The sequence below is a fragment of the Polistes canadensis genome, unplaced genomic scaffold (assembly GCF_001313835.1).
Source record: "Polistes canadensis isolate GaletaPanama2010 unplaced genomic scaffold, ASM131383v1 scaffold_58, whole genome shotgun sequence".
Taxonomy (NCBI): Eukaryota; Metazoa; Arthropoda; class Insecta; order Hymenoptera; family Vespidae; genus Polistes; species Polistes canadensis.
Genome location: NW_014569605.1, coordinates 279,766 through 301,881, shown reverse-complemented (window position 1 = coordinate 301,881; position 22,116 = coordinate 279,766). Strand labels below are relative to the sequence as shown.

At 37.9% G+C, this 22,116-nt stretch overlaps 1 long non-coding RNA gene across 1 annotated transcript in view; it reads left to right on the top strand.

Annotated features, from left to right (window-relative positions):
• The first annotated feature begins 367 nt into the window (after window positions 1–367).
• Window positions 368–22,116, top strand: part of LOC106785868 — a 35,042-nt gene continuing 13,293 nt past the window's right edge. The window contains exon 1 of the long non-coding RNA XR_001381572.1: window positions 368–734. This is a non-coding gene — a long non-coding RNA (uncharacterized LOC106785868). The remainder of the gene's footprint in view (window positions 735–22,116) is intronic.

Below are 22,116 nucleotides of genomic sequence, written 5' to 3'. Positions count from 1 at the left end.
ATTTGATCTAAAAGTAGAATCATTTCCTATCTGTTTTTCGAATCATTTTTATTCGATAAAATAACAGAAAGGAACGTTCGATATACTCGTTTCCGTGGAAACGTTAGCGGACATCTTTTTTACTGAATTTTTCAACGACAACAACTGCCTTTAAAAATTGATCACATTTATTGGCACTTTTTCCGCGTTCGTTTTTTTTTAGCGATGGCCATGCGAAGTTAAACCGTGGACGTTTTAAAAAAGACAAAGTATCAATCCGTACGAGATAACAATAGGTTAAAGGTCGAAGTTATTTTTGTAAAAAGAAACAAGAGAACAACCCTCGCGAGGGTTGTGCTTGCAGCGCAATGCGTCAAAGGTACGACACCAAGATGATCGTGAGCTTACGTTGACGGTCTTCCATTTCACCTCCCTTCTGACTATATACGTATATACTTTTTTCCTCTAGTCTACAGTCGTTAAGAAGCATCCTCCGTATAGTGATTATCTTAAGGGCTTTTCAACTTCTTAACCCCCGTGATCTTTCTACCCTCGAAACATAAATTCCAAGGCGATCGAGAGATTTCGACGAACGTTCAATCGTCGAAGGTCGTAAGCCCTCGAAAGTCGTTCCGATGCTGAAGTGATACATCGTGCGAAAAAGTTTCAGCCCCGAGGAAAGAGAGAGAGAGAGTCGTCGATCGAAGGGTTCATCATAGAGCTAGGATCATGGTCCGTTCTTGGACAAGAACAAGGTACCGTACTTATTGCAAAAGTCCAGCGATAATCCCTCGGTGATGTTTGATCCGGTCTGCATTTACCCTCAACCGCCAGGCACATGACCTCTTAATCCCTCTGAAAACCATTTTTCTTTTTTCTCTGCTTCCTTACCGTTCCCTCTAGTTTATACAGATTTACCGATGTCTTATATCTTTGACAATGAACTTCAAACTAACCTTACGAACGTAACGCAATCATTTCGTTAATGATAATCATATATTTCTAACATTTCTTTTTATAACTAACAAACGGAGAGCCAAGTTGACAGTATATCGATTTTTGTTAAATTCCACATAGTTGTAGGGGATCGTTAGAATCATATATCGTGTAAGCAATAAGACTCAATACTTAACCGTTCAAAGAAAACGAAGGAAGAAGTTTCGCATGCCTTTTTATATACTAATTCATTTCAGACGGACAAATAAATTTTTTACAGTTTAATTCAAAAGGAAGAAATTATTTGTTTTGATTTTTATGGTTTTGCACGCTATATTAGGCTGAAAACTGTTCAACCCATCGTCGTTTATTAGACTCAAAACATTTCAGACAACTGAAATAGAATTTTTCTTTCGTTTAATTAAACTCTACAAATTGTGTTTTTCCATCTAACATTAAACGAACTGAGATACAAAAATACATGTAAAATCTCTCCCTTCGTTTTCTTGATAACGGTTGAGTATACACTTGCAAAGTTGAGTATACACCCTACAACTGTGTAGAATTAGAAAAAAATCGATGTCCTGTTAACTTGGCTCTTTTCTTGTAAATTGAGATAAAAAAAAAACTACACGCGGGATAAAGGTGGTACAGAAAAATCTCCCTCTTTCTCAGTTGTAATTCTCTCGCACAATCTCTAAGATAGCGTTAGCAACATTTCTTTAGAATGGGATTTCCTCTGTGGAAACTCATTTGAATATTTTTCGAGTGAAATCGAAGGAGCTTTTACGCGGTCGATAAGTAAGCTGGCCGGATCGGTAGGAGAAAGTCTGCTTTGATCGAACGATACACATTACTCTTCGGAAATAAATGCTTTCATCGTTTTTTCGAAAGAGATATCGCCTTCTCGATAACATCGCACACATCAAACATGTTTTCTTTTGCGTTCTGAATACTCGAGAAAATATTCTCTATACGCCCGAGAGATCAATTAAACACTTCTATAGTCTCTCGGATATCGTACGTGTCGCTCTCTAATCGCACAATTATAATAAAAATGTTACCTTCTTAAAAGAGATTTTTTTTAGTCTGCACAATTGATTGGCAAGCATTCTTATATGAGGTACGCGTTAAGTCAAGCCAAACCTTTCATATCGTCAATCAACTCGATTCCTTTTTTTCTCCTTCTCACTCTTTCACTCTTTTCGTACGTTTTTTCTTTCTCTTTTTGCCCGTTGGAGTAGTCGTTTGGCAGCTCGAAGCATATACTCTCGTTTACGTATTCTAAATCGTCTTAGCAATTACGTCGTTAGGTCTATACAGTTCAATTAAGCCGACCAAACTCGTCCTTCCCACCGTCGTGTCCTATTACCTTCTCTTTCTAATCCTCGTTCGCCGCCGTTGCTGCCAACGCCAAGGACGATAACGAGGAGAACGAGGAGGAGGAGGCTCAAATTAGGCGCTCGAGGATTTAATTGCGTCGGCGCACACCAATTCGAACTCGGATAGCATTGAAACGATGAAGGCATTTTGCCGCGAATTACGGCACACCGTCTCGCGTTATTCTCTACTACCAAGCTCTAGTACGATTAACGTATTAAAGCCATTCAACGATTCTTTAGGTTGTTCTTTCAATAAAAACGGACGAGTGGAATTCGCGAAATAAATTTTGAAAAAAAAGTATACGTGAATGATAGTCGAAGAACGTTCATGTAGTTTCTTTCTTTATAATCGTAAAGCGTTGCTTGTATACAAATTCATTATCGTCATTCAATTTTTCTAATCTACTGTTGAACATGGGCTTCCTCTAAGGTTTTCCAATTTCTTACAATTTGCATTTCCATTTGAAGAGATTTGGCATTAAAACGGCACCCTTGTTAGGCATGTAGACGGGTTGGGTAGGAAGTTGTGTAGAAGTGATATGATAGTTTGTGAATAGAATTGTAGGGTAGAACATGATTTTTCCCAATTGTTAGAGGTAAAAGAGAATTAAGACTCGCGTCCTTGTAGTAGACCTGTCTCAGTCGGAATCGCGAACAGGGTCTACTCGCTACTCTATGTAAATATTCGTTGAAATTCGTCAGCGTTTCAAGGATAACTGAGTATGTGTATGTGTAAGAGAGAGAGAGAGAGAGAGGTGGAAGAAAGGAGGAGAGGGAGGAGGAAAGGAAAACTCGATAACTATGCATTATCGTGTTACACCAAGCTACGCGAATAGTTTGTCCGCATTTAATACGAGAAGACACAAAGCACGAGAATGCTTTCTGCGTTGCATCGGCTGGTTGGCTTTCAGGGACTAGCCACTTGACTCTCGATGCGCTTTAAACACGTTTTAGTTTAGCGGTCGAATATTAGAACGCTGCTGCGGAACATCTCGCTCGGTAGAGCTTTCATTACTTCAAGTAAAACGGTCAAATAGTAATGTCGTCCAATACGCAAATATAATAGTAGACGTTGAATGTTACGCAATTGAAATGTGGTTTAAATCGACGGAAACGAATAGAATCTTAATTAGTTTTACGAATGAAACATCAATCATTAATGATTATTGCAATGATATCAGCGAGAATTTATCGAATGCAACCACCATGTGCGTTCGTATTAGCTAAATATTCTACTATAAGAGCTTGTTGAGAAAAATACATGTTTCTTTATTGGCAACATGCACACACACACACACACACACACGAGCGATTAATAGATCAAATAGGCTGAAAAAAGGAACCATAAAAGGGAGCTCTTTCTATCGGTTGGATTTCTTTGAAAAAGATAAGGAGAAACAGGAGACGGATTAAGTATCGGTATTGAACCGATCATTTTATAACGAATCACCGACCAGTACACAGCGTATTCCAACATATTTTCTTTTTCACTTTACTTCACATAATTCAGTATAAAGTATATTACTACTTGTACTTTCACAATCAATAATATAAAAAATAGCATCACAATCTTACTATTCAAAGTATCACTAGTTTCTGTCTTACAATTAGCGCTCTATGAATTCTTACGTATTATTTAAATAAAGTGTCTTAAATAAATACTGCGACTTCGCGCTGCTATCTCCAACAAAGCTAGTAAACAAGAAAGAAGATAATTTAAAAAATTCATCGTAAACAACCGAGCGTCGACGTTGGACCAATAAGAGACTTTCCTATATATTTCTATATGCGAATAGGAAGAGTTAATAAGTATCAAGGGTAGAATATACGATATACCAATACACAGAGTCCATTCCCCCGGCTTGGTGCTAACGACAGCGTTATTCTCTTTCTACAACTCTCCCTTGGTGGATGTATAACCCAACCCCAGCGTGCGCCATCGGCGCCTCTATTCTCGACGGCGCCCGGGGTCGTAATTAGTTTGTGGCTTCAGACCGATCTCCGTCAACCTTCTACTCTTTCGCGATAAAAGGAGAGACAATGCTGCCGGCTTGGCTGGCAGCCTAGCCACCCCACGTTAGTCTACAATATCCCAGAATAGGACTCGGAACGAGAGACCGAGTCAACGATGCTGCCAATGACGAGGAAACCAAGACTCGTCGATGTCGGACGACATCTCCGAGCAGAGACAAGCCGATTAAGAGGGAATACGATGAGAATACTTAATTTCATCAAAACAATGGAAAAATGTCCTTACCAATTCATATATCTAGCAACTTACATTGATATTCACGAAAATACATTCTATACGATTATTGACATCCTCTTAGAAGTAAATCTAAAAATCAATGACAACGGGACTCCGAATCTTATGAAAATTTGATCGAATCTCGTCTACTTACAGAAATCGAGTAAATCGAGTCGACGTAGAATCAGTCGTAATCGTATTAATAAAGTGCGACGTTAATTATCTATGTACCAGCGTAACAAAGTAAAAATACATTATAAGATCTTTTTGTGCCAGTAACTCTCGTCTCTTTTTTATCTCGTGCACCAGTGTCAAGAAAGAAGAAAGAAATGAGACAAAGAAGAGTAACGAAGCGGAACGTTAGAGGAACATATAGATCGAAGAGTATAGTAGTATCGTCGAATATCGGCTAGGGTCCCATGAGAGGGTGAATAAATTGATTCCGAAATGCAACGTCTGTTATCCGAGGATTTCTCTTTTAGTTTTCTTCCGTTCACTCTGCCACGAAAGAAGTTGGCAGGAAGTTCGCAAACGATTACCCTCCGCCTCCTCGTACTTTCTCTCTTCTAAAGACGACGCTGAACGTTCCGACTGAAAAGACCATACGACGCGGTCGCCCTCTTCGAAAGGGACTACACACGAGCTCGGATTCTTCGATCTTCCTTTTCTCTCCTTTTTTCTTCTTTTCTTTTCTCATCTCTTCTCTTCCTTTCCATCCCTTTTTCTCTTCCCACATCTGACACCGCTCTGGCTCCGAACATCGTGGCGAAACTTTCTCGAAAGTGGCTACTAGGAGAAGAAGGAGGAGGAGGAGGAGGAGGAGAAGGAGATGGAAAGAAAGATATATGTGTGTACGTACATGTGTGTGTATGTAGGTAGGAAGTAAAGGAAGATGAAGAGAGTATGAAGAAAGAAGGAGACGGAGATGGTGGAAATGGGGTAGTTCCAGTGATACTGCTGCTGCTGCTGCTGCTGCTGCTACTACTACTACCGATGCCAGTGGTACGAGCTTATATTCATGGAGACAGCGCCAGATGTGCAGTAACGGTACCTGGACGTTGAACGACCCTCTCTCTGCTTCCAAAACGATATTTCTCCTACCTCGGACACGTTTATCGTTCCTCGCGTCGCGCTGCACCAGTAAAGAAGAACCACGTTCCGGCACGTAGGTTCTTTCTCTCTCTCTCTCTCTCTCTCTCTATCCCTTAACCCCTCGTTCCACTTTCCTATCTCTCTTTTCTCGTTTCGTAACCTCGCGGAAATTCTTCAAATTCGACCGTGACGTATGTCGAGTTCTCCGCCTTTGCAGCGCGACCACAGATTGGGATTTGATTAATCAATTTCGTCGTTTAATAAAAATGCAATAAAAGATGATTGAAAAGCACTGCATCTACGTATTTGATTTTTCTTCTTTGGCCTCGTCGTACATATGTAGGTATAACTCCTACATATTTGATAGGACTCGCCGTAAAAAAGATCTTAAATATTCTTTACGAATATATCCTCCGCATCTAAACGTTAAAAAGATTCTCTATTACGACTTATTACGTTTCTATTCAACAGGTTGCTCTATTCGTGAACTTATAATCTTTTTTGAAATATATACGATTTCAAGTTATATCGATGCTAACTCATTCGGAGAATACAAGTTCTATAAGTAAATTTAGAAAAGCAGATTACATTTCATGCGTTATTAATATTAATGCTTCTATCACTAGGATCGCGTTCGTACGATCTCACAGGAGAAGTTGTAATCAAAATTCATTTAAATCAGTAGAAGCGGCTAAACTGGAATTATTAGCGAGTTTTGGTATTAAAGGACTCTGGATAAATTTTGAATGTGATCTAATACGTCGGAGATTAATTTTAGTTGAAATTAATTTCGCAAAAATTCGTTCTCCGCTTACAAAGAGGATCAAGAATTTTGAAAGTTCGGTTTTCGTTGGGGAAAATTCGTTTCGGACGTTCTCGCTTCTAATCGAATATATAATAAGGAAAAGCTCAACGTTCTTTCCTTCGTTATGTTTCGTTTCATAAAAGAAATTCAATATATTTTCTCAAAGGCAAATCTTTCCACGAGATTTTCGTACGTTTACTTTGAAATCGAGCAAAGTATAAATTCTCTTACGATAAATCGGATGCAACTCATTGAAATGATTCACTTTCGTCGAACTGTTACACTCTTTATAAAATGCGTTCTCTCGAGAATGCGAACATATGAAACGCAAAATCTTCCAGAATCTCATTTCATTTTCCTATATATATATATATATATATATACACATAAGTATTCGTATTTTCACTCCATCTATGTACTTATGTACGTACGTATTAAACGTGTCACTTCCGTTCTCCTTATCAAGATTCTTCCCTGTGGATTTATTTCCAAATACAAAGAAAGCAGCGAAATAAGGTAGGTGCTTTTACCAAGAAAGAAAACTTCAAATCTTTTTCGAGATACGAGAAATAGGAAAGGAGAAGAAATTTCGGTCCAAAAGTAAGGGACGCGTCTTTCCATAAAATTCATCATCCTCTTCTTCTTCTTCTTCTTCTTCTTCTTCTTCTTCTTCTTCTTCTTCTTCTTCTTCTTCTTCTTCTTCTTCTTCTTCTTCGGACGTCATAGAAGATTTTATGTTCCAACATTAGAAATCTAATCTATTAAACCTTTTATTAATATTTCATTAATAATTGTCTTTCGAATGGCCAGAACTTTTCTAGTCTTATCAATTTGACAGATGTTAAACCTTACGATAACGTTCGCGTTTCTTCATTTCCCAATTCTAATCGAAATAAAAAAGGATTATTATTTGTCGAAATCCAATTCCATTTATAGAATAAAAACGCGTAAAATGTTGTTCCTGCTTATTATGCAATAAACGTATCGAATATTCCTTTCGAATGATCATTTGTATCACGTACGTCGGATCAAGGATATAAGAGAAGGGAGATCGAAGAACACGTCGAAAAGAAGAAACACGTGTAAAGTGTCCTGTAAATATAATTTATTTCTACCCTTGGTCCGAGACTGGCTTTTTTATCTTCTTTGAGTGTTCACTTTGAGTACGGTAGTTACCTACGTGTTGCATGCACCCACGCGTTTAATCGACACTTCAAAATGTATTGCTCTGTTAAAAAAAAGTAACCGTTGAAAAAAAATGAATTTTCTCCAATCTACTCGTAAAAGTTCGACATCAAATGCAAATATGAAAAATCCTATTGGAGTAAGTAAATAATAAAGTAGTATTAGAAAAATCGTAAAACCTTAAACGAACTTCGTCCCAAATCCATTGATCGCTGATTGGTTCGAGAAGCAAACTACTCGTATCTATCTATACTAACTTTGTCTGTAAAATTGTCGATATCGCCAGGGAGATCGAAATGGCGAATCAACCATGAAGTTTGTAAAGGAGAAAGTTAGCTCAACGAACGAATACAGCACCGTATGTAGTTTCATCTGTGTGTGTGTGTGTGTGCTACTCATGGTGGTTCTTTTCTTTTCTCCCTCTTTTTTTCTTTCATATATTATTTTCTCTCTATGCTTATCATTTCATTGTATTTCTTTTCCTTCGAGATAAAACGTAGCAGTCGTAGTTGTAGGGCTCCTGGTTTATCGTCTCCAAATGAACCTCCCAACGAACCTCCCTACGAACCTACCTACAAAACTCTCCCTCCAATGAACTATCGTAATTAAGCCAGCTAACATGAATTTTACAAGTATTAGGTAGTAAATGTAATACCTCATGACAAGTTTTAACGGTAAAGTCGTAAATCTTTTATAATTTAGATATACCTGTAAGGAGTTCAATCTTTGCAGGTTACATTTCTTGACGTTAGAGGATTTATCAATCGATTGAACATGTACAGCGACAAATTGTTTCTCCGACATGCTTTTCTTCGCTACTTCAACCTCAAGAAAAATCCATCATAAAGGACATGTAAAGTTTGATTTGAATACTTTCAAAACGGTAATTTTAACGTGAGAGACAAAGAATGTTCCGGACAACCGAAAAAATTTTCAGATGTTAAGCTGCAAGAATTGCGAGATGAAAATCCAGCTTAAATACTTTTAGAGTTGTCGAAAATGTTAAACGTTATTCAAATGGCCGTTTAAAAACGCTTGCATGCTATGGGAAAAAAATTCGTAAAGAAGGAAAATATCACATATATTAGAAAACACACAATGACAGGAATGAAATTTTCCAAACCTAATATATAAGAGGAAGAGAGAATAGTAAAAATGAGAAATCCTAACGATCTCACAGAAAATAAAATTATTTTGCCTTCTTTTTTTTTCTTCCTTCCAACATAGATTTTATTAACGCAGATGGAAAATTCATATTTTCTTTTGGATACATCGACCGTCGTTAAATTTGATTTAAAGTATGATAGGTTCCATTTCCATCGACATACCTGGAAAATCGGTTAGTACTGTTTTGTATTTTCCACGCCGCTATTATTCATGCTGTCTGTAAAGTAAGCAAGGAGGATGGCGTGTTTTCACGCTTTGTTTGTTCTTCGTATCTCGACGAGCAATCGGATGGAACGAACAAACGTGCTTCTCTTGAATGAAAACAACTTAAATTTCCCTTGGGTATCCCGTCGCGTTTAATAATTTTCCTCTATATCGATATATCGCATCGTATCTTTCTTTAGTATTCGAAAGAAAATCGGCGAATCTTCGCATGTTCATTACGTCGGATTTTTACGAATAGTCCTCTTACCGAACTAGTGTACTCTACAGAAACGGATTTAAAATAATAATTACATAAACCGTTTTCCTCCGTAGCAATTTTCCTTTGTGAAATTCGTTTAACGAGTTTTCTTTGTGCATTTATCTCTCGTCAAAAGAATGCACTTTAAAAACGTCAGCGTCACCGTATAAAACGATGATACTTTGACGATATTTTTATTTACTCACCGTGACAGCTTTTTTATATTCTATCGTTGCATACAAATTTCTAGTGTTCTATTAAAATAAAAGAAAAAAAGGAAACAAAGAAACAAGAGAAACAAAAAAAAACGAAGAAAACGACTACCTGAAGTGCGTCTCTCCGAAAAAGCCCAGCTGCCACGATAACTGTAGCAATCGAGGATTAAAAACGTGCCATTTTTAAAGCGGAATTCTTGTTATTACATCGGGCGGGATGACTTATTGTATCGCGCGTTTGGTCGTCGGGCAAGTTTTAACGAGAATCGCGATGTATTTTCCGAACTGCCAACCGTAAAGTGGTGGAAGTGCCTGCAGCCAGGTGGGGAAAATTGCAGTACTAGCAATTTGCAAATATTATCCAGGGGAAAAAGAAAAAGCAAAGACGTTTGCCAACAAAAAGAAAAAAACATTCTTTCGAATTACTGACAACGACGACGACGACGACGACGATTATATTTGCTCGTACTTCTCTTTTCTTCCAAGAGAAGCATGACGATCTTTTAATGTTAACAATGAGCTTACGTTGTTAGATGAAAACGTGTGACAATCTATAAAGTAACTCTGTGTTACTCTTATCAAATATTTAGTTATATTCTTATTATCTTATTATGTAGGTACGCTTATGTACGTAAAAAAGATTAAAAATGTTTGTTTTATTCGTGTAAAAGCCGTTAACGTAGAAACGCGTTTTCTTTTCAACACATTTATTCTTCATGGTACGTCAACTACCCTTGGACGTTCTGTAGTCAACTTTGAATCTCTTCCATGAGCGTATTTTTACGATTTAAATCCGCTAGAGAATTACGCGAAAAAATATTTTCTAAAGCGAAGAGCACAACGCACAGACTTTTGCGAAACTTTAAACTCCCTGGAATTGTATTCGAGGAAAAGCTTGGAACGAGGCGACAAAGAAGCTGCGAGTCAAATTTCTTAAAAATTTCTCGGATACTCCAAGAAAGCAGCTGTCAAAGTATAAAAGGCGAACGCATCCAAAGTCTATCTGACTATCACTCGGAGAGACATTTCTCTCTTGCGAAAATAAAAGTAGATACCTTACGTAACAGAATCCTTGTCACTCTTTTTCTGTTATTTGCCCATTACAGATTTGATAAATGAATTGCTGACGCGCATTTTTGATTAAATTAAATTAATTTCAAGTAAAAGAGTTTAAATATAGCTATAAGTAAATTCTCAAAAAAAAAAAGTAGAATTCGTGAAAGAAATAATTTTCATTTAATAGCGCATTTATTAAAGTTTATCATACTAGATTTATCAGTTATATTAGATTTTAGACAAAAAATGAAAGCTCAATCTGAATAATGATGACCTGTTTCGAATTAACTTTTTATTAACTATATCCTTGCGTGTTCTGGGACTTTATGATAAAATAAAATACAAGAAAAAAATATAAAAGAAAATCAAAAATGTCTGTCAAGCTTTAGTAATCGTTACACGAACACAAGGGATCTTTCTTTTATTCTTTCTTTTTTTTCTCTCTAGTATAGCGAAGGTCGCGCTCTGCCGGTGAAATACTTGAAAACCACCCCGAGAAACTCGCTTACGTGTCCGTAACAGTGTTGTTCGTACGACTTTTAATTTTCCGTTTCTCTTTTTCAAGACATACAGCGGGTATTCTCATGCCGTAGAAAATAAACCTCGAAAAGTTTTCTAATTTTCGCGAGCACTTCCTTTGATTCGCGACTCCTGCTCGAAAGAACGACCGAAACTGATGCGAAACTAAATTGTGGGAAAAAGATAGTGGGTAGAAGAGCGAAAAAAAAGCATCGGTAATATTCATTCGAAGCAACATGCATTCTTCGATCTGCAACGCATATATGGAGTTTGAAATTCGTATGTACGTGCACATATAGGATTTCCGCTAGCGTATCTATGAATATGCATTGTAAAACATTTCAAAGGAGGCTTTCGAGGGCACGTTTCCACGCTTCTTATTAACTTTTCCCCTTTTCCTTTTTTTTTATTTGCGATCGTTTACCATAAAAAATGTGAACACAGGTTGGTATCATATATCTATATTGCGTAGGATATATATATATAAGTTTAAGATAAAGGAGAAAAACACAAGTCACGAAACGAATATTCTTGGGCGACGCAAGCATTGAAAAATAATTTCACGCTCGTCCAAGACTTCGTCGAATTTATTTAACAACGTTCGTCACGTCGAACGATCTATCCTGGCTTAAGGTAAATCCTCGTCCAAAGTGGAGTCGGCGCTCTTTGGGATTTATAGCGTTATCGAGCATAGGTTCCGCGGCTTTCGAACGCACGCTAGATAAACGATAGACGGAGACGGATAGAAAAAGAGGGAATAGAGTCTTATCCCGATTCTTCTTATACTCCACTTAACCATACGATGCTCCACGACTCTAACAATTCTCTTTAAATCTCGATAACGTTCGAGAAATAAGTCTAATCAATTCCAAGATCGTATGAGAAGAAAACCAAAATTCCGACATATTTATTAGTTATCGCATTAAAAAGCATTATTCCACTTGGAATCCCTTATTTCAACGTAAATTTTGCAACCGCGTGAAAATCTCATCCCAACGCGTTCTCTCGCCCGAGTAAATTTGTTTCGGGGAAAATAGACCCGAGAAGGTGAAACCAATGAATCTTTTTCTACGGATAATATTCCATCTCTTTTCAAGACGACATCGATGTTCAAAGTCGTAGCTCCTTTTTATTAAACGAATGCCAATTTTATCGGAATATCGAACGTCCGATGGTATGTCTTCGAAGAATCTTTGTACCTTTTCTCCAAGGATATGCGCGTTCCGGTGTGATGCACTTCTTTCAACGGAATCTTTCTACTCCTTTTACTCTTTTTATTTATTTCTTTCCGTGATTTTCTGTCTTCGAGATGGGAATCGAATGAAAAGAAAAGAGAGAGCGAGAGAGAGAGAGAGAGATACAGAGAGCCGTAAAGATGCGTCTTTTCTTTCGATTGACTTTCTTCGAAGCACCATCTCGCGATCGTTTGATCGAGCAATGCAAACGATTTTCACAGAGAAACGCGATTCGTCCTTGTAATCAGCTGACAGGTAGATTCGAGAGCTTGGCATACCGCAACAAGAGAAAGAGAGAGCCTTTGTCCTCTTTTTCCGCGGCCAATTTGTCTTCCAGCAGGACACGCCTTTTAATTTAACGAGTGCCACTTTCATCGGAATATCGATGCTGAATCGCGTTTTATTGCTTCGACTCGAACGACGCGACGCCCACGTTCATTCGTTTTTCCTTCTCTCTGTTCGTTCATTCGATATTCGAAGCTTCTCTCTCTCTCTCTCTCTCTCTCTCTCTCTCTCTCTTTCTATCCCTCTCTCTTCCTTCAACGAGAACGCGTTCGATTCACGATCGACCAAAGACCGATCTTTTCCACTCGACAACAGGAAAAAAGTGTAAAAACGTGATCTCCAGAGCAGGATCGTGTGCTTTTTCGCGCTCGATATTTTTATCAATCGAGCTACTTTGTTCTTTTATGTTAGCCGTGTCGTTCGAGAGTGGTCTCTCTCTTTCTTTTTGTCGTTTAGAGTTAATCTCGCGAACGTTCGGTCAAACGAAGATCAATTTTTCTCTGATCGTGAATAGATAGCAAAGGTAGGAAATCATTTAGATACGAATAGGAAGATTCGTGTTACCCGTCGGTATGTATATGAATAAATTACTCTCTGTTGCTTGCCTCGCGTCCATCCTATCTCCTACCATTTTACCGCGGAAAATCAATATTTATCGATAGGTGGATAAGGATAAAGACTCGCTTTACGTAAATCGCTTTTAAAAGGATGTCCTTTATCGGTCAGGAGCGCGCGAACACTTTATCTTTTCGTACCACGTGTAAAATAGTGTTCGCTCATCGTGCACAATCTTACGGACAGTCGAGCCGAGCCGAGCAGAACGTCCAAGTTAATCCTTTGAATTTATCTCTCGCCTCTTTTTCCGCGACAAATTCGTTATTCCCTTTTTCCCTTTTGACATTACACCTCCGGAAGATCAACGATTCAAAATATACGAGTTTATCGATATTTATCTTCTTCCCTCATAATTGATTATAAATAAATACTTTGGAATACTATTTTCGAATACACATACGTAGGAATTGTTTGAACGTAAAACGATCGTTTGGGATTTATTCTACGACCCATCGAAAGAATATCGGATTGTCCGATAGAAAAGGGATTGGGAATTTGGCCTTTGCTCTTTTACCCGGCAAATCGGGTCTCCATAAGCGGATGTTACTTTTAAGCGTGCGAGCGAGAGAGAGAGAGAGAGAGAGAGAGAGAGAGAGAGAGAGAGTTGCCTACCGACCTGGTTTAGAGGACGGAAGGCGTCATAAAGGGGACCTAAGGATCGGCTGTAATTAATTCGTCGACGCAATGATGTCCGTCTTTCGTAGATAGAAGCAAAAGAACCGATCCATCCCCTTTTTCCGTCCCTCGTATCCTCTTTCTATCTCGTCCCTTCTAACTTGGCCCCGCTCCTTCCTTCTTCCTCCTTGCAATCCTCCTTCTTTCCCTCACGGACCATCGGCAAAGTTCGTTCGTAGAATTTAAGCAGGGCTCACTATCGACCTGACGAGCAACCTCGGCGTCTGCGTCGACGTGTGAGTCGCGCAGACGCCCCGACACGGTCCGGGTTCTCCAATCGATTTCAGATTTTACAGCATAACGAGGCCGACTACTGCCCAAAAATTCCTCTACACGCATCATCCTCCCTTTCCCTTCCCTTACTCACTCCTCCTCCTCCTCCTCCTTCTCCTCCTCCTTCGAATCATCCGATCGACAACGATATTCTTTTCGATACAAAATTGCCCTCCCTTCATTTCCTCTCACCTTTTTTTTTCTTCCCTCGATACGATTTACGTTCCCTCCTTGAAAAGCTATCCAAGTATTCGGATTTACGTGCGGTCGATGCTCGATCTCGATCGTCAAACCAATCCAAGGAGCAGCTAGTCGGACTCCTATAAGACGTCTTATCCGTCAACTATCTATGTATTACTTTTTTTTAATCTCGAAAAACTCTTACTTTTATGTGGCTTACGCGAAGTAAAGTTCTGATTAGCATCCGATCGACTTTTCGGTCATAGACTTTGAATTCTCTAGCTTAACGAAGCGCCACCGACTTTACAAAGAGATCTTTCTTCCTGCCCTTACGATTTCTTTACAAAGAACAAATCCGAGCTCGTTTTTCTCCGATCGAAGGTAAGGTCGTAGAAACGTGAAACGATTATTAAACCAAATCCTATATTCTTCATTATCCAACATCCTTCGGCTGAACAAATCTATGTAGTTTTCGTCGATGAAAAAACAAGCAAGAAAAAGAAAAAAAAAAAGAAAGAAAGGAAAGAAAGAGAAATAGGAGAAGCCAATTTTTTCAAATAAAACGTTAATTTTTATTGGCTTCCAAGCGTAGGTTGTCGATCCCAAAGGATCGAATGTTCTCTCTCTCTCTCTTTGTCTCTCGAACGAGGGTCGAATAAAAAATTCAATTAGATTCGATTAGTGAAAGTAAAGAAAACGATCATGACTGTGCCAGAAATTGTCGAACTTTTTTCCAAATTTCTAACGAACGGTCTTTCGAGTAGAAACGCGTTCGTATGTGCGTGGATTGCGTAGATTGGGACGCAAATACGCGATAATAAAGTATAGCCAAGGCAAGCTAAAAGAACGATTTGTTAAACACTCTTTTCTCGCGTATCCTAATAGAAATCGCATCGAGATGGATAAAATAAAAGAGGTTGGAATAGCGCCGAGGTGTCGACTCGTGAAAAAGAAAGACCAAGAATTTTCGTGATCAGTCCTTTTATACGGGCGTCGTCGCATCGTTGCGCGAAGAAACCGCGATGCCGACGGTAAATAAATGGTCTGCCGTGTCGGTGAATTATCGTCTGTAAGCGTCTAAAGAAGAAGGTAAATAAAAACGAATAAGCGAGACTACGATCTGATGACAAAGCGGCTGACTCTGTCGTCCTCCATCTGCTTCTGCTTCTCCTCCTCCTACTACTCCTCCTCCTCTTATTTCTCGTTTCGAGGATCGATGTGAACAAGAAAACGGGGGAAAAAAAACAAAGTCCTATGGAATGAGTGGAGGATTAAAAGTGGACTTTTACCTGACACTCAAATGCTTTTAAAATTGCAACTGTCAATATATGTTAGTTTCCTTGGGATACCGCAAACGACGAAAGGTCATCCTCGCGCCCGCAACCCTCTCTTCATGCTTTTTCTTATCAAAACTTTCTTCCTCCTCTTTGAACTTTAACAGTTAGAACGAGGTAGGCTTCCCATTTCAAATTAGATCCTACTTTTGTATACAAAAATACGTTAAGTTGGTCGTATTTGTATTTGGATTTCATTAGATGGGCCGAACGACCATTGGGTTACTCGACTAAAAGCAAAGAGCTTCTATAACGAGTTTCGAATCATGTAATTGCCTGTCAATGTATAGAAAAATCGGGTATTAAAAGACTCCGTTTGTGTTGATTGTTATTATCGAGTCAAATCTATACCGTTATCCAAGTTGAATGGACATAATTCATTTGAAATTCGTCATTAAAGTCAATAGACCATTATATAATATCGTGCCTTCTATTTCCTTTTGATTTACCACCTATCAATATTGTGAAAATGTTTTAAATCCGAAACCTTCTTTCTCTCAGTTTGACCTGCCTGTTTAAACGATACTCGACACCAAAGTTTCAAAGTGGTCACAGATCAAGTTTCTCGATAAAAAAAGTTAGATCGGTTAGAACAAAAATACATAGAACCCAAAGAAAGTATGAGTTTAAGAAAGAATGCATGCGTCATTAAATCGAAGAGGACGAACCACAAATCGTCGGTATCATTATAAATGGTTAACAATAAGCGTTGAACGTTTACATATCAGATCGACTCTAATTTACAAAGAACACGTTTACTTTGATCTGCAAGCGATGTCGACACTTCATCGAACCGTTCGTATTAGTGTACGAACGAAAGAAAAAGAACTAAATGGATGGATGGATGGATGGATATGTAGTTGGATAGAGACAGAGACAGAGGTAGAGAGGAAAGGGGGCTTAGAGCCAATCCAGCGAAGCAACTCGTATTGCAAATTAGGTTAAATCTGAAATCTTGGTAGTAGTCCTGTTCATCCTCTCTCTGGCTTCCAACCCGAAGCACCGAATCGGTAGGACGAACGAGAGCAATCGATTATTCGTGCGTGTGTGCTTGACTCTTTGAAGCGTAGAAAAGGTGGACCGAGGTCAGGGCTGATTCGAACAAAATCGTAGTTCGTTCTACGAGAAATAAAGGATAGTTTGCCTTCTATGTTATTTGATTCCCTGGTGACGCGTTAACGGAGGGGAAAAGTGCTTATACTAAACAATTTATTGTTTTCCACAGACGTACCTTAGCCGTTGAGATACAGTCTCTTCCCTTCTATTTACAATAACACCCTCGTCCATCGTTTACGGCTACCATACGCTCACGGACATTATACTTATCGACGTGTGAAACGGTTGAAAAGGTATTTTCCCGTCGACTAACAAGAACAACTACTAATACACGGATGCGAGTGGGTATACATAATCATTGATGGAACCTTCTCTAGTTGTTGTTCGTCGAATCGAGTCGAAAGTATAAAAAGAGATTGGCAAGTTTTATAACTAGAGTTTATTGGAAAGAGAATATATGCCTTTACAAAAATTTATGAGATAATTCACAGACAGAAGTGAAAAAACAAACGGTAAGCGTACTCGATAGATAGAAAAAGGGTGAAAAGGAGAAAAAGAAGGAGAAGAAATAAGAGAGTATTTTTCGAATAGGATTTATCTTTTCCCGATTGTCCGTGAATTCAAACGACTAAATCACGCGAATTTCATTTCTGTCCGGCTGGAGGACATTATCGTTCGTTTGAACGCTTCTGCGAGCGAGAAACGATCCCAGTCCCTTCGGTCTCCGGTCATCGGCGCTGATATCGGACGTTTTTCTTCTCAGCAAACTGCCTTTTCCCTCCGTTCGTGGTAGAGACGATGGCGCAAACCTGGTGGACACCCTTAATTGCCTTTCTCCGAAAACCTGCTGGCTGCTGCTTCCACCGAAAGCTAAAAAATTCTTCCCACGCGATCTCTTAAAGCTACGAGAAAATCCTTTGCCTTTTTCTTACCAGGACTTATATTCCCTCGTACGGTTGATACCCTCGGCTCTCTAGTTTTATTTAAGTACACCTAATTCTGTTTTTATACGATAAATACCGAAAGAATACGTGTAAAATAATTCGTGTAAAAAAATATATTGCATCTATGGAAAAATAGAAGATTGGTTCCAGTCTTAAGAAATCAACAAAAATAATACAATAAACCATGAGTTTTCATGTTAGGATCTTAAACATCTTATTTCATTAAGATTGCACATGTATCGTACAAAGTAAATTATCATTTGAAAAGGAAAAAACCATGTCACTAATTCATGAACACAAAAATTAGGCAAGATAATATGAAGTATGCATAAAAAGATTTTATTCATTGTCAAATTCTAATCCGCATTTTTTCGCAAACGACTGAATATATACGCCATGTTTAAAAGCACAATAAATATTCTCATGAACTACCAAAAGTGTGCAAAATTTGAAAATAATCTGAGATGTGCTTCACTGACCGACTCTTTTAACATGAAACATTTTGGTTACATTTGGCCCAGCCGACTTACAACGTCTCTGTGGCGATATTGTAGGCTAAGGGATTATTAAAACAAAGGTTTTCAAACTATAACTTACCATTTATTAACTTTTACGCAAAATTAATTCCTCGTCTCCAATGTCGCAATGTTATAAAAATAAAAGTAAAGTAAAATTTACATCATAGAATTTGGGTCGATCGTGTTAAATCAAAATAAGTCGTATAAAAAGTGAATTACATTTTTTTCCCTAATTCGTGTTAAATCAAAATCGTGTAAAAGAAATTCGTATAAAAACAGAATTGGGTGTGTACGATCCTACTACTCGTGTGTTGAAATAGAAAGGTAAAGTCATGTTTTCTTCTCACTTTCAATCGGGCTCAAATTAACGAACTATTTTTACGACGCTCAATAACTTCGTCGTAACCATCGATTTTCTTCGTAAATTACATACTAACATAACTACTCGCGCATAGTTGACCTTTTTACTTATTCCCATTTTTAAATTTCCTTGACATGAAATGAAACGTTAATTAGCTTCAATATGGTTGAGCTTTTGTAAATATATTCTTGGAAAGTTTCTTTAGAAAGAGTAGTTTTTTTCTCTCTCTCTCTCTCTCTCTCTCTTTCTCTATCAAGAAAAAAGTCTCCGCTTGCATACGTCACACAGTGTGAACAAATCCCGAAAACGTATAAAGAAGTTCAACAAAAATTTTTGTTTGGAGACTTTTAACCATAGAAATATATTTAATGTACTACGTACCATTTTTTCCAACCATTTTTTTCGCTTATGCACTCCTTTCAATTATCAGTTGAAACGTAAGCGTCGAGCGCATCGCATTTGTGACTCGCTACGCCCTCAAAATAATGGTCTCTTTAAACGCGCAAGTGCAGTTAATCTATATATACGATTTCAACATATAAATATGAAATTTTCGTTTGACAGTAAGTACTATTGGATTATGTTCTAAAAAATTTACGTGAATAACAAATATAGTTACTAATAAATAATATATTATGTAAAGTTATATATATTAGGTCGCATTACGCGCTCAAATGGAGTTTAAATTGTTCATTGAACTTTTACCTAATAAATATCCAAAAATTATCTGCAAGTTCGTGCAAGTTTAACTTCTATTCACGATTTTATACCATAATGCACAATCTTACACTTTATTCACTACTTTACGTAATTACAAATAAATATAATTCCAAGTGAATATAATATAAGCTTGTAAATAGACAATTCTAAAAAAAATACATTTTTAACAACAAAATTAAAAAAAGAATTGATTTTCAGTCCTTTATTATGTTGTTCAAAAAAATAATATCAGGTTCATAATCAATGAGCTCAAAATACCCCTAAATACAGACTTTTGAAAGGATTTTAATAAAAATGTCTGCCATTTTGTTTTGAAAAAAAAAAAATAATATTAGATTCGTAATCAGCGACCTCGAAAACAACTCTTGAACTTTTGGCCACGTTTTCGGGATTTAACCACACTTTAGGTGGTATGGCTGTATCACAAAATGTTGATAATGCGATTCCTAACAAAGTCGGTTCAAAGCGATGGCGTATCTATTTACGTTGCAGGACTTGCGATTGACAGAAAGTTAGTTCCTCGGCTATCATCGTCAAATTACGGAAATCAATTCGTATTGGCTGGCATCGTATGTTTGATACTACGTAAACGAGAATTGGAAATGATGGTGAAACACAGAGGACGAGCGACACACGGATTTCAAAACGACAAACTTCCTAAAGCGAACCAAGTCCTGCAAGTATCGAATTCTCGAATCGTCTGTCGCGGCTTCCAACTCGTCGTTCGATTGACTTCGCCCGAAAGAAAACTGTATACAAACTCTGTATACATTAGACGTAACGTAAACTTCCTAGAAAGGATGATGTTATATACTTCTAAATAAAGGAAAATATAATAATATTATAGTTAGTTTAGCGGTTATCGTTATTGTTACTTCTATCGAACGTGAGTTGGAAAAGAAACTATCGTAGAAGAAGGAGGGGGAAAAAGAAGAAGATGAAAAAATCATAAGAAAATGGTTTACAATTACTTAGATCCGGCATCAATCTTACATAGAACTAACGATCGAGCTAGGAAAGTGGAACACGCATAATGCATGCCTATGTAATTTGATCCTTGTATAGATGTAAGGTAGATACTTATTATTTACTGTCAGGTATGCTGTACATAATATTTCATTTGCCTTACAAATATTATATAAAATTACAGTCGATCACGAAGGATAGCCCCCTCGTACACACACCGTCTCTCGAAGGACGCACACGTATAATAATCCATACGGGCGCGCGCGCGAGCGCGAGAAAGCACACAAAATATATTTTTAAACGGCCACACGCATATTGTACAAGTAAAAGATTGTTTTACCAGGCTCACAGTTTAAGTCAATAAGCCTTCTTAATTAAAGTAACATACATATACGACGCCTATGGGATATCTTTCTGTCTCTGTCTGTTTTTCCATTTGCGTGTCTATGTTCTATGTGAAAATGCATATATATATATATTTATGTATAATTAACGCGCGTGTTAGAACACGGAACACGGAACATGAAACAAGGCCGTTCCTCTTCGTTACCTTTTATCTCCCTCGTTCTTTAATCAACTATCTTCCTCTCTTTCTCTCTCTCCCTCTCTCTCTCTCTCTAACTGCAGAGTTCGCATCGATTGATCTTTCTCGACGTCTAGGCGCCTTCGATCGCAAATCAGAAAGCAAATGACGAGGAAAGAAGTGACAAAAAAGAAACCAATGAGGGAGGGAGGGAGGAAGGAAAGAAGGAAGGAAGAAAGAAAGGAATAAGAAAGAAGGTGAAAAAATATGAGCAAAATAGGAAGAATCTCTTTTCCAGAACGCTCACTCAACCTTTTCCTTATCGCTCCTTTATATTCTTTCTCTTTCTTTCTCTCTATAAAACAAACTCAATTTAGAACTTAAAGTTGTAGCTCGAAAAAATATGAAAAATTGTACGATGATGAGCTTCCTCGTATTTTCTAGAGCTACTTAGTTTAGTATCCAACGAGCGTATACATAGCTACTACCATAATCGGCATTAACGGGGAGCAGCAGCAAGATGAAGTGTGAAAAAAAGGAAAAGATAGGAAAAAAACGAATGTTCCACGTCATCACGCTTCGATCGTCCATGACGTCCCTCCAGCTATGTCCCTCGGCAAACTCTGGTAAACCCTGTCGGCCCATTTCACGGTTCTTTGCTCGCAAGATCCATAATGATTAGGGTGCGAACGCGCGGTCAAATGTAAAAAAAACAAGATGCTACTTCGTCGTATAAAAGACGTCCGAAAAGTGACGTGGAATGAACATAATATTAAAAATATAAGATCCTCGCGCTCTTGTGATCATTTTTTACGAGTGAAGAAAAAATAGTTGAAAAATTTCTGTTTATTACTAAACGTATGGTTCGATCTATGAAAAACATTAAAAATTAATACTGTTCATCTTAGATAGTACTAGCCTATTAAAAAAACGAGAGAGAAAGATAGAGAGAAAAAGAAAGAGGGTACAAATAACGGACGAAACAGAAAGATTGGATTTCTCAAGTGAAAAGTAAAGAAAGACGGTATATACATATACATAGATATACATATAAAGGTTAAAGCTAACTCTAAGGCGAACGTGAAGAAGCTTCTTCCTGTGGGTCCTTTTTCTCGTATTTTATTAACCTCACCTTTCGATTAAAAGTCTATAATCTCTTTCGCCTAACCCCTCCCACATCTCGAGCTGTTCTACACGAGAGCACACTCGAGTCTAACGAAAAATCCCTCGGAGCACACGCTCGGATAAACAACCGATACGCGCACGCGCCCCACTTCACTCTCCGGGTCTACTTGAAGTGCTCTGAATGTGTGCATGTGTGTACCACCATTGTATGGACGATATATATTTTATAGATATATATATATATATATAAATATATATA